This window comes from Triticum urartu, chromosome 3, assembly GCF_003073215.2.
Source record: "Triticum urartu cultivar G1812 chromosome 3, Tu2.1, whole genome shotgun sequence".
Taxonomy (NCBI): domain Eukaryota; kingdom Viridiplantae; phylum Streptophyta; class Magnoliopsida; order Poales; family Poaceae; genus Triticum; species Triticum urartu.
In genome coordinates this window covers 127,838,876-127,853,517 of record NC_053024.1, presented here as the reverse complement: position 1 = coordinate 127,853,517, position 14,642 = coordinate 127,838,876, and positions in this window count along the sequence as shown.

Here is a 14,642-nt window from a genome sequence, read left to right as displayed (position 1 = left end):
ATTTGACCAAAGACATGATTCGGAGCTGATGCATATAATGATATAAGTTCGGGGTGCCGCACTTGTGAAAGTGTTCGGACTTTTCACACCATATTGTGAGTACGTAAGCCCCTGGTGCATTGGCTGTACCAGAGTGTACGGTTGCTAGGCATCATTAATGAACACATAGATATGTATACATATAATAAAAATGCGATAATAGTCGTAATGTCATGCATTGTATATTAAAGAATTGCATTAAAGCAGAGTGATACAGATAGTGTAATAAGCAAAAGAGTAGGACTATGTCCCTTCCAAGGGCGAGCTGAGGAATTATATGGAATCTGTAATCCACATGGGAATTCTGTAGTTGTCGGCCTCCTTGGTAGCTGTATCCTGTGTTCGGCAATAGAGCTGCCGGACAGTGTTTCCAGAGATTGAAGTACTGAAAGAAAAAGAAAAATTACCAAACGGGAAGCCCCTGGTGCGGTTTAGGCCGCATTTTGGGGCGTGCCGTAGTTGTGCCCCCCTCCCCACTTGTGCCCATGGTATTTTTAATGCGTAATTATGTACGCGCGGCACGAAAAACACCGTTGGGCTGGGATTGGGGGGGCGCCGTATTGCTATGCGAGCTCAGATCGCGCCAGGCGGTCTGTTTGCCGATTGCTCCGAGCGCGCTTGAAGGTGTCCGGGCTTTGAAACGCCGAACTGGTAGATTGCCTTGAGAGGCTGCTTTGCGCTTCTGCTGCAAGGGCCGCGGTGTGCTCCTCTGTTCGGAGAGAGCGCTCTGTGTTTCCGTTGACTGTAATAACTCTGCGGGGTCCTGGCTTCTTGAGCTTGAGGTATGCATAATGTGGCACCGCATTGAATCTAGCGAATGCGGTTCATCCGAGCAGCGTGGGGTAACCACTGCGGAACAGGACTATATCGAAGATTAACTCTTCGCTTCGGAAGTTATCCGGGGATCCGAAGACCACTTCCAGTGTAATTGAGCCTGTGCAGTGGGCCTCTACGCCTGGAATGACGCCTTTAAAGGTCGTATTTGTGGGTTTGATCCTTGAGGGGTCTATACCCATTTTGCGCACTGTGTCCTGATAAAGCAGGTTCAGGCTGCTGCCGCCGTCCATAAGGACTCGAGTGAGGTGAAATCCGTCGATGATTGGGTCTAAGACCAGTGCGACGAATCCGCCGTGACGGATACTAGTGGGGTGGTCCCTGCGATCAAAGGTGATCGGACAGGAGGACCAAGGTTTGAACTTTGGGGCGACTGGCTCCAGCGCATATACGTCCCTGAGCGCACGCTTCCGCTCCCTCTTGGGGATGTGGGTTGCGTATATGATGTTCACCGTCCGCACTTGCGGGGGAAACCTCTTCTATCCTCTAGTGTGCGGCTGCCGGGGTTCGTCCTCGTCATCGCTATGCAGCCCCTTGTCCTTGTTTTCGGCGATTAACTTGCCGGCCTGCTTGAACACCCAACAAGCCCTGTTGTGGTGAGTGGCTGGCTTGTCTGGGGTGCCGTGTATTTGACACGAGCGATCGACTATACGGTCCAAGCTGGACGGACCCGGCATACTTTGTTTGAATGGATTATTCCGCTGACCGGGTTTAGAGCCTTTGAATCCGGCATTGACTGACGTATCTTTAGTACTTTTGCCGTTAATGCGGCGCTTATGCTTGTTGCGACGTGACCTGCTGTTGCCGTCCTTGAATGCTAGAATGAAACATGACCCTGCATTTGCTACTTCACCTATATGTATCTCTGATAAGGATTATGATTTCTCTGTCAATCCTGAGTAATTACTTTGGTTGAATCTGATCCTTTTTGTGGCTATGAATCTGAAATTGTTGTGACACATCTTACTAAATTGAATGATATAGCCACCCTATTCACTAATGAGGAGAAAATTCGTTACTACTATATCCTCAAGTTATTTCCGTTCTCATTAAAGGGTGATGCTAAAACATGGTTTAATTCTCTTGATCCTGGTTGTGTGCATAGTCCCGGGGATGTGATTTATTACTTCTCTGCTAAATATTTCCCCGCTCATAAGAAACAAGCTTCCTTAAGGGAAATATATAATTTTGTGCAAATTGAAGAAGAGAGTCTCCCACAAGCTTGGGGAGGCTTATCCAATTACTTAATGCTTTGCCTGATCATCCTCTCAAGAAAAATTAAATACTTGATATCTTTTATAATGGACTAACGGATGCTTCTAGAGACCACCTGGATAGTTGTGATGGTTGTGTTTTAAGGGAAAGAACTGTTGATCTAGCTGAATTGCTATTGAATAATATGTTGAGTAATGAAACTGATTGGACACTTCCTGAACCAACTCCTAAGCCAACTCCGAAGAAAAGGGATATTCTATCTCTCAGTCCTGAAGATATGCAAGAGGCAAAGAAATCTATGAAAGAAAAGGGTATTAAAGCTGAAGATGTTAAGAATTTACCACCTATTGAAGAAATACATGGTCTTGCTAACCCGACACAGGTAGTAAAGGTAAATTCTCTCTATAGATTTGATGAAGGTGATATTCCTCGTAATAAGTCTGCTAGCCAATGCTTGGATGAGTTTGATAATTTTATTGTTAAACAAGAAAACTTCAATGCTTATGTTGGTAGACAATTGAAATGTAATGCTTATATGATTGAACACTTGAGTGATTATATGTCTAGAGTTATATGTGAGCTTAAACTTATTAGTAAACATGCCTCTATGGTTACCACTCAAGTAGAACAAGTGCTTAAAGCTCAAAATGATTTGCTCAATGAATTAAATAATAAGGAAAATGATAATGTTGTTAGAGTTGTGACTAGAGGGGGTAAAATGACTCAGGAACCACTATATCCCGAGGGCCACCCTAAGAGAGTTGAGCAAGATTCTCAGAGAACTAATGTTGATGCACCTAGTCCTTCCAAAAGGAAGAAAAGGAAAAATGATAGGACTTTGCATGCTTCTAGTGAACCTGTTGTTGACACACCTGAGAATCCCAATGATATTTCTATTTCTGATGCTGAAACACAATCTGGTAATGAACATGAACCTAGTGATAATTTTAATGATGATGTTCATGTTCATGCTCAACCTAGCAATAACAATAATGTAGAGATTGAACCTGTTGTTGATCTTGATAACCCACAATCAAAGAATCAACATTATGATAAGAGAGACTTTGTTGCTAGGAAGCACGGTAAAGAAAGGGAACCATGGGTTCAGAAACCCATGCCTTTTCCTCCTAAACCATCCAAGAAAAAGGATGATGAGGATTTTGAGCGCTTTGCTGAAATGATTAGACCTATCTTTTTGCGTATGTGTTTGACTAATATTCTTAAAATGAATCCTTATGCTAAGTATATGAAAGATATTGTTGCAAATAAAAGAAAGATACCGGAAGCTGAAATTTCCACCATGCTTGCTAATTATACTTTTAAAGGTGGAATACCTAAGAAACTAGGAGATCCAAGAGTACCAACTATACCATGCTCCATTAAAATAAACTATGTTAAAACTGCTTTATGTGATCTTGGAGCCGGTGTTAGTGTTATGTATATCTGGCCATGGGCCGGGCCGAGCTTGGGCCGGGCCTAAAAAAGCCCATGGCAGAAAACTGAGGCCCAGGCCCTCCCAGGCCCTACCATCAGGCCTAATTTTCAAGCCCAAGCCCAGCCCATCTGGTAAAAAGCCCTGAAAAGCCCTTAGGGCTTAGGGCCGTGGGCTGGGCCTCTTCCTTAAAATGTCAATATGCTAAGCCCAAGCCCGCCCAGGCCCTGCTGGTGGGCTCAAAACTCAGGCCCATGCCCGGCCCATGGTCAAGTCCATCGGGCCTAGGCCCTGGATTTTAGGGCAGGGCCTGGGTGGGCCGACAGGGGCGGGCCTGAGATGGCCAGGACTAGTGTTATGCCTCTCTCTATATATCGTAGACTTGATTTGAATAAGTTGACACCTACTGAAATATCTTTGCAAATGGCTGATAAATCAACTTCTATACCTGTCGGTATTTGTGAGGATGTGCTTGTTGTGGTTGCAAACGTTACTATTTTAACGGACTTTCTTATTCTTAGTAGACCCTTTTTGAATATTGCAAGGGCTGTTATTGATTGCAACAAAGGCAATGTCACTTTTCATGTTAATGGTAATTAGCATACAGTACACTTTCCGAGGAAACAACCTCAAGTCCACAGTATTAATTCTATTGGAAAAACTTCAACGATTATTATTTGAGGTTTTGAATTTCATCTTCCTACTGTCAAGAAGAATTATGATATTCTTATTGTTGGGGACATGCATGTCTTCGTTGAGGTAACCTAATGTTATTCGAAAATTCTCCGGTTTCATGCGATTCGGAAAGAGTTTGTTAACAAGACTTGATCCACCTTGTTAGTGGATTCCTTTTGATGAGCATGAAATGGATGAAGTTAGAAAGCATAACTCTCTGTACCCTCCTTTTACTTTCTGTTATTTAGATTAAATGAAGCAAAAATTATCCTTGCAATAAAAAATACCCCGAAAATAAAAGTTCTCCAAATGTCCTGAAAATTTTATATGATTTTTTCTAGACTATTTAAGAATTATTGGCACTGAGAACACACCAGGGGGCCTCAGCACCTAGCCACAAGGGTCCAGGGCACGCCCACTCCCCTGGGGCGCGCCCCCTTCCTTGTGGACCCCACATAGGCCCCTCCACTTATTCTTGCAACCACACACTCCGTCTTCCTCCAGAAAAAATCATCCACCAGCTCAAACCCGAGTTCTAGCTCATCTTGCTGTCATTTTCGATCTCCTTGCTCAAAGCTCCATCACAAAACTGCTTTGAGGAATTGTTCTTCGGTATGTGACTCATCCAATGGTCCAATTAGTTTTTGTTCTAGTGCTTTATTTATTGCAATTTTTTGCTGCTTAGGTGATCCTGTTCTTGAGCTTGCATGTCAAATTTATGTGGTCAAAAGTAGTTTTAATGCATGATATGGCCTCTAGGCACTTGTTGGAGTAGTTGCTATAAATCTTGTTGAGTTTGATTCACTTTTATTTTGAGTCACTAAATATTGCAGAAATTTTTCAGAGAAAGAAAATGATGAAGAGGTTGTTGAGGGGCTCTTCGAGCCGAAGCTCGAAGGATAAGCAAAGTGAAGAGAATAAGAAGCCCAAATATAATCTCCCTCGCACTGCGGAGGTTCGGCCGTGCGAATGGCCTTGTGATGAGTTCTTGAGAGGAGTCGGGATTTATGAAGACTTCTATTATCTGGCTGAGAATGCAAGCCTCATCGACTTCCTCCGCGACCAGCGCGAACAGTATCTCCTCCTCACTAATATTTTTGTGCAAAATTTTCACTTTCATGCTAAGAAATCACCAGCTTCGGTGGAATTTCACTTATATGATGAGGCTAAGGAGATGTCACTATATGATTTTTGCCAGATCTGTAAGATACCCTTTGCAGGCAGCACAAAGGAACCACATCGTAATGATGTGGAGGGATTTATTGATATGATTGTTGTAGGGGAAACGAGGAAAGTTTCCGATGCAAGAATTACTAGCATACATTTTCCTGTTCTACGTTACTTTGCAATATTTGCTAGTAGATGCTTAATTGGTCGCGGGAACAGTGTATATCTCAGTGCTCCTGATATTGTTGTTTTGCGCCATGCTTTGTTTTGTGATACAACTTTTAGTCTAGGCGCTATTGTCGCTAAACGATTAAATCTGAATCGTACAACGGGCCCCATCTTTGGAGGCATCTTTGCTTCGCGCCTTGTTGCACACTTTAGGATACCTATTAGGCATTATGAGAAAGAGGAAAAGTTGTTTCCTCCTATTTTTCTAGATTATAAGAGTATGGTAGCACATGATTTTATTGTTGAGGATAAAAAGAAGATGCTTAAGTATAGATTGATATTTGATAATAACTACTATGAGATTATTACCTTGCCTGCTCCCTCCTTGTTTAACATATTTTTAGGCACGTACCTCGTGTTGCCAAAGGCCGTTCATGCATACTGGAGCCTGACATCAGCTCCAGAGCCTGAGCCGGAGCCGCCCCTTGACCCTTATCGACAATCTGTTTATCAGTGGGATCCGGATGAGATTGCCAACTAGTGGCACCCAGAAGACACTCCTCCGTACACCAGAGAGGGCAGCATTGAGCCGTGGCCATAGACCAACTTAGGCCAAAATCCTAAGCTTGGGGGAGTACGTATTTCTCACCGGCATTACATTCATGTTCACACACTCATTCTAGTTGTCGGTGCACATACTTTTTCATTGTACTATCCATGATAGTTTATTTTCTTTTGCAGCATTCTTCTTGTGTATTTGAAAAACCTTAAGAAAAACCAAAAAAATTAGTTGTAGCTTTCAGCTAGTTTACTTTCCATGCCTGTAGTAGTAGTAATTAAAGGAAAACCCAAAAAGATTTATCGTTCTTCTTTTTCTTGTTGGGAGCTTTCCCGTGTAAATAGTTTTATTTCTTTTCTTTTCTTTGGCGGTTGAGAGGAGAAGACCATGATGAAAATGTTGAGTGGCTCTCGTATGCATTATTGTTGATCTAACAGAGAGCCCATATTACCTTGTCTTCTCCTGTGTATTAAATGCTTGCAGATTCCAGCTTAGTCCAATGCACGTGAACTTTTATTATTGTCCACATTGTTTGGTCGTGCAAGTGAAACGCAATAATGATGATATATGATGAGCTGATTGAGATGAGAAAAGCTGGTACAAACTCGACCTATCTTGTTATTGTAAATATGATTAGTTCATCGTTCCTGATTTGGCCTATTATGAATGAAACATGTTTGCAATGACAATTAGAGACTATAGTTGCTCATGCCATGCTTAATTAGCTAGGAGTTTATAATGGTTTACCTTGCGTGCCAACATGCTATTAAAATGGTTGTGATGTGCTATTATAGGGTGGTATCCTCCTTTGAATGATTCGAGTGGCTTGACTTGGCACATGTTCACACATGTAGTTGAAATAAAATCAACATAGCCTCCACAATATTTATGTTCATGGTGAATTATATCCTACTCATGCTTGCACTCAGTGTTGATTAATTTTAATGCATGTTCATGACTGTTGTCGCTCTCTAGCTGGTCGCTTCCCAGTCTCTTTCTAGCCTTCACTTGTACCAAGCGGGAATACTGCTCGTGCATCCACTTCCATAAAACCCAAAAGTTATTCCATATGAGTCCACCATACCTTCCTATATGTGGTATCTACCTTCCGTTCCAAGTAAATTTGTACGTGCCAAACTCTAAACCTTCAAATGAAATTCTGTTTTGTATGCTCGAATAGCTCATGTATAACCTACGGTTGTCTATATCTTCCATTCTAGGTGGGTTATTCTCAAGAGGAGTGGACTCCGCTCCTCATTCACGAGAAAATGGCTGTTAACCGGGATGCCCAGTCCCATGCTTAAATTAAAATAATTGCAAACAAAACTCCCCCAGGATTGTTGTTAGTTGGAGGCACCCGTTGTTTCGGACAAGCCATGGATTGATTTTTGTTGGTGGTAAGGGAGTATAAATTTACCATTCGGGAACCGCCTATAATGTGTGTAGCATGGAAGATATTGAGATCTCTCCATTGTTATGTTGACAATGAAAGTATACCACTCAAAATATTATTCATCTCTATTTCAAAATAGAGATCTGGGACCTCTACAAATCCATGCTTCCCTCTGTGAAGGGCCTATCTATTTACTTTTATGTTGAGTAATCATCCTCTTATTAAAAAGCACCAGTTGGAGAGCGCCGCTGTCATTTGCATGTATTACTATTAGTTTACATTGAGTATGACCGTGACTGGATCTCTTTTACCATGAATTACAATATTTAGTCAGTCCTTGGTCTTCAAAGGTGCTCTGCATTTATGTTTTGCGGTCTCAGAAAGGGCTAGCAAGATACCATCTTGTTATATCATATTATGATTGTTTTGAGAAAGTGGTGTCATCCAAGATTTACTATTATTGCTCGCTAGTTGATTATGCCATTGATATGAGTGAACATGAGACCTAAATGTTATTGTGAGTATGGTTAGTTCATAATCTTTGCTGAAAACTTGAATGTTGGCTTCACATATTTACAACAACAAGATCAAACATAGTTTGTAAAAGTTTTTATTTATCATTTTCAGTTTTTCAACTGAATTGCTTGAGGACAAGCAAGGGCTTAAGCTTGGGGGAGTTGATACGTCTCCATCGTTACTACTTTTCCAAACACATTTGACCTTGTTTTGGACTCTAACTTGCATGATTTGAATGGAACTAACACGGACTCACGATGTTTTCAGCAGAATTGCCATGGTGTTATTTTTGTGCAGAAATAAAAGTTCTCGAAATGACCTGAAACTTCAGGGCGAATATTTTTGGAATATATAAAAAATACTGGTGAAAGAATCAACACCAGGGGGCCCACACCCTATCCACGAGGGTGGGGGCATGCCCCCTATCTCGTGGGCCCCCTGAGGCTCCACCGACCTCAACTCCAACTCTATATATTCACGATCGGGGAGAAAAAATCAGAGAGAAGTATTCATCACGTTTTACGATACGGAGCCGCCGCCAAGCCCTAATCTCTCTCGGGAAGCTGATCTGGAGTCCGTTCGGGGCTTCGGAGAGGGGAATCCGTCGCCATCGTCATCATCAACCTTCCTCCATCACCAATTTCATGATGCTCACCACCGTGCATGAGTAATTCCATCGTAGGCTTGTTGTACGGTGATGGGTTGGTTGAGATTTATCATGTAATTGAGTTAGTTCTGTTAGGGTTTGGTCCCTACTATCCATTATGTTCTGAGATTGATGTTGCTATGACTTTGCTATGCTTAATGCTTGTCACTAGCGCCCGACTGCCATGATTTCAGAACTGAACCTATTATGTTTCCATGAATATATGTGAGTTCTTGCTCCTATTTTGCAAGTCAATAGTTACCTACTATGTGTTATGATCCGTTAACCCCGAAGTGACAATAATCGGGACAATTACCGGTGATGACTATAGTTTGAGGAGTTCATGTATTCACTAAGTGCTAATGATTTGTTCTGGTACTCTATTAAAAGGAGGCCTTAATATCCCTTAGTTTCCGATAGGACCCCGCTGCCACGGGAGTGTAGGACAAAAGATGTCATGCCAGTTCTTTTCCATAAGCACGTATGACTATATTCCGAATACATGCCTACATTACATTTACGAACTCGAGCTAGTTCTGTGTCACCCTATGTTATAACTGTTGTATGAGGAATCGCATCCGACACAATTATCCATCACTGATCCATTGCCTACGAGCTTTTCACATATTGATCTTTGCTTAGTTACTTTACCGTTGCCAGTGTTACAATCACTACAAAACCAATATTATTACATTTGCCACCATTACCGCTACTTACATATTACTTTGCTACTAAATATTTTGCTGCAGATATTAAGTCTTTCAGGTGTGGTTGAATTGATAACTCAACTGTTAATACTTGAGAATATTCTTTGGCTCCCCTTGTGTTGAATCAATAAATTTGGGTTGGATACTCTACCCTCAAAAACTATTGCGATCCCCTATACTTGTGGGTTATCATTGGACTATGTCCATACGGCTAAGAATCTGGCAGATCCCTTTATGAAAGGGCTATCACGTGTTGTGATAGATAATGCATCGAGGGAGATGGGTATGAGACCCACATGAGTTGCCATGGTGGTAACCCAACCTATGTGATCGGAGATCCCGTGAATTAGGACCTGGGAAAACAAGCCAGTGGTGAACTGAGGAGAGTAACTATACTAACCCACTCCGTTGAAGATGCAATACTCTCAATACTGTATGGTAGGATGACTTTGTCTTAATGTGTTCCAAAGCTTATGTAAGCAGGATGCTATCCTACAGAGCGATCTTTGGAGGAACACACCTATGTGAGCCCGACTGCTAGTCACAGTCTATGAGATTGGGGTGATCTCTAGTAAGCTCATGAATAGGCCAGGAGTGTGACTTATATGCTCCACCCGAGGGGTCAGCCTTCGGCAGCCCAGTACTAGTAAGACATGTGGTGAAGCTTCTTTGCGCCAAACTTACAATTCAAGGCATAGTCCATTGTTCAGTTGTGATGGAGTGTAGCTACATGCTCTAGGTGAAGCTCAACCTTAACAGGTCTTCACTAAAACACCGGTATATCGAAATAACAAATGGAACAGAGGACACAATGGGCCCTCGAGATCTGGTGGGGGATTGCTGAATTTGGGATGGGCTTTAGGCCCATATAGCCATTTCTGGAATATCTCTAAGGGCCCATGTGGGTATATGGCACTAGGTGTAATGGGAAGTTTAGTCTCACCCCGCTAGTGGAGGAATTGGACCTCTTTATAAGGGTTTCTCTTCTACATGCAATTGGAGCTTGAGAATGGAAGAGGCCCTCGCGCGCTCCTCCTCCGCCACCCGCCTCGCCACGCCACGCCACTCCATGCCTTGTCACAACACGCCACGGGTTCTGGGATTGAGCTGAGCCGAGCTCACACCTACACGCTTATTTTTTCTAGTCACTAACGGAGAGTTTCCGACAGCTGGGCCACGATATGAGACTACGGATCGTGGGCTTTCACGGACTCGGACATGGGTCGACCCCACGTCTCTCCACGCGGTTGCGCCTATATAAGTGTGTGGTGTCTCCCAACCCTAGCCGCCATGAATAGATCACATCTGCTCACGCGCGCGCCCGTCATCATTCCTTTGTTGCCGCTGCCGCCGGTGACTCCATCCCGCCTGCTGCATACACGGTTGACGGGAGAGCACGTATCTGAAACCCCGCCCGTCTGGTTCCTATACGGGAGAGGGGCGAATAGGTTTTTGGGCAGCGACTACGCGACTGCTCACATCTGATCCACTACTTCCTCTACGTCCGTGTCGTCTTCATCATCACCATGTCCACCGACGTCGAACATGCCGCCGCCGAGAAGCTCGAGGCAGACAAGAAGGCCGCTGAGGATGCTGTTGCTGCCACCACTGTTGCGGCCTCTGCATGGCCTACTGGAGGATATAACTCATTTATCCCGCTCCTATTATTTTCTGTTTTAGCCATGCCAGCGTTATACGTAGATCTTTCTGCAATTAGCGTAGTATGTGCTTGCTTGACTGAATATCAGTATGAGTTTATTTGTGTCAATGCCATGCTAGTAATTTACTCATGGATTAAGTTAATCAAAAATATTCCTATTTACTCAACAATCCAAAAACCTTTTATGTGTAGGAATTTTTCGGCGAGTGGCTTTGCCGCCGCACTGAAACCGAATAAGTTTATCGGTACATATTTTAAGCGTGGGCAGACAAAGACCAACTTATGGCTCATGGCTATGAACGTGTTCTGGGTCACCGGTGTTCCTTCAGGAACGATTGCTCCTGCACAGGAGAAGGCATTCAAGGAAGCTACCGTCGTGTTCCTAGGAGCAGTTCTTAGCGTGATCGGAGATAAGTTGGTCGACGCATATTTACATGTGCATGTTTCCAAGGACTTGTGGGAGGCGCTCGAATCTAAGTTCGGGGCCACCGACGCTGGGAGTGAAATGTATGTTATAGAGCAGTTCCAGGATTACAAGATGGTTGAAAACCGTCCTGTACTGGAGCAGGCTCATGAGATAATATGCATCGTTAAGGAGCTTGAACTTCTTAAGTGCGAGTTACCGACCATGTTTTTCACGGGCTACATAATCGCTAAGCTTCCTAATTCTTGGAGGAACTTTGCCACCACTCTGAAACATCAGAGGCATGAATTCTCTGTGGAGGATGTCATTGGCCATCTGAGTGTTGAGCAGAATTCGAGGGCAAAGGACTCACATGGAAAAGGGGTGGAAGGAACCTCTATCGCCAACATGATGAACCAGAGGAACCATAACTCCCACAAGCCCAAGGGAAAGAACGGTGTCCAACACAATACCGACTTTAAGAAGAACGGTAAGAAGACCTTTAAGAAGAACAAGAAGGGTGAGGGTTGCTTTACTTGTGGTTCGGTTGAATACTGGGCCAACAGGTGGCCAAACAAGTACAAGAACCCAGGACATATTCTAAGTTGGTCAACATGATTGTGGGCAACAATGAAAATGGTGCATCTGGGTACGGTATTTTATTTACTGTTTTTTCAGTGTTTCAGCCCACCGATTGGTGGGCAGACACGGGTGCAGGTGTGCATGTGTGTGCTGACATTTCATTGTTTTCTTCTTACCAGGTCACAAGCCACAGGTCCGTATTTATGGGGAATGGCGTGAGTGCTTCTGTTTATGGTGTTGGCACGGTCAATCGGAAGTTTACTTCGGGAAGGATCGTGCAGCTGAAGAACGTGCAGCATGTCCCCGCCATCAAGAAGAACCTCGTTAGTGGCTCCCTTCAATGTAGAGAAGGGTTTAAGTTGGTTTTCGAGTCTAATAAATTATTTATTACTAAATATGGACTCTTTGTTGGAAAAGGTTATGAGAGCGGAGGAATGTTCCACCTTTCCCTAGCAGATTTTTGTAATAAAGTCGTGAACCATATTCATTCGAATGTTAATGAATCTGAAGTTTGGCATTCAAGTCTTTGTCACATTAGTTTCGGTGTTATGGTGCAGCTAGCTAAGTTGGATTTAATCCCGAGTTCCACTTTAGTCAAAGGTTCTAAGTGCCTTTCATGTGTGCAAGCTAAGCAACCTCGCAAGCCTCACAAGGCCGCGGAGGAGAGACACTTGGCACCATTAGAACTCATACATTCTAATCTTTATGACATGAATGGTGTGTTGACTAAAGGTGGAAAGAAATACTTCATGACATTGATACATGATTCCACTAGATATTGATGTTTGTATCTGTTAAATACTAAATATGAGGCTCTACACTACTTTAAAATCTATAAGTCAGAAGTTGAGAATCAACTTGAAAAGAAAATTTAACAAGTCTAGTCAGATCGTGTTGGAGAGTACTTCTCGAGTGATTTGATTCCTTTTGTGTGGAACACGACATTATTCATGAGAGGATGCCTCCCTATTCACCCTAGTCAATCGGGGTTGCCAAGGGGAAAAATCTTACTCTAACTGATTTGGTTAACGCCATGATAGATACATCGGGTTTATCCAAGGCATGGTGGGGAGGCTATATTGACGGCATGTCATGTCCTGAATAAAGTTCCGACAAAGGGTAATGAGATCACTCCCTATGAGAAATGGGAGAAGAGAAGGACAACACTCTCGTACTTGCGTACCTGGGGCTGTTTGGCGAAAGTTAATGTGTCGATCCCCAAAAAGCGTAAGCTTGGACACAAGACTGTGGACTGCGTTAATATGGGCTATGCTAAGAACTGCGTTAGCTATAGATTTCTAGTAGTGAAATCTGAGGAACCTAACCAGAAGGTCGGTACAATTATGGAGTCTAAGGATGCTACATTCTTTGAGGATATTTTTCCTATGAGAGATATGCAAAGCACTTCTAGACAGGAATCTGAGGAGACTCCTGAGCCTGCCATTCCTATGGAATATTATGAATGAACACATGATGAAAATCCTGAGGAGGATGACTAGGAAACCCTTGGTAGGGGCAAGAGACAAAGGACTGCAAAGACCTTTGGTGATGATTTCTCCGTGTACCTCGTGGATGATACTCCCACTTCTATTTCATAAGCGTATGCCTCTCTAGAAGCTGACTACTCGTAGGATGCGGTTCGTAGCGAGATGGATTCCATCATGGCTAACAAGACACGAGAGATCACTGACCGTCCATATGGTTGCAAACCTTTGGGATGTAAGTGGATTTTTAAGAAGAAGCTTAGGCCCGATGGTACGATTGAAAAGTACAAGGCTAGGCTTGTGGCCAAGGGCTATGACCAGAAAAAAAGAGGAAGATTTCTTTGATACATATTCACCTATGACTAGACTGACCACCATTCGAGTATTACTCTCGTTGGCGGCCTCTCATGGTCTTCTCGTCCACCAGATGGATGTTAAGACAGAGTTTCTGACTGGAGAGCTAAACGAGGAAATCTACATGCAACAGCCAGATGGCTTTGTGATAGATGGTCAGGAAAGAAAGGTGTGTAGGTTGCTAAAAATTTTATATGGCCTGAAGCAAGCACCTAAGCAATGGCATGATAAGTTCAATACAACTCTGACATCTATTGGTTTCGTTCTTAATGAGGCTGACAAATGTGTATACTATCGCCATGGTGGGGGCGAAGGAGTTATAATGTGCTTGTATGTTGATGAGATACTGATATTCCGAACAAACCTCAAAGTCGTTGAGGAGGTCAAATCGTTTCTATCTCAGAACTTTGAGATGAAAGACCTTGGTGTGGCTGATGTTATCTTGAACATCAAGCTACTGAGAGATAATGACGGTGGGATCACACTTCTGCAATCCCACTATGTTGATAAGGTGTTGGGTCGTTTTGGATATTCGGACTACACACCATCTCAAACACCATATGATCATAGCATGTTGATTCGAAAGTCCAAATGCATGGCTAAAGATCAATTTAGATACTCTCAAATCATTGGTTCACTGATGTACCTAGCGAGTGAAACGAGGCCTGACATCGCGTTTGCTATGAGCAAACTGAGCCGGTTTGTTTCCAAACCGGGTGATGTACATCGGCATGCTGTTGAAAGAGTTATGCGCTATCTGAAAGGTACTATGAACTATGGACTTCACTATACCGGAGGCCCATCGGTA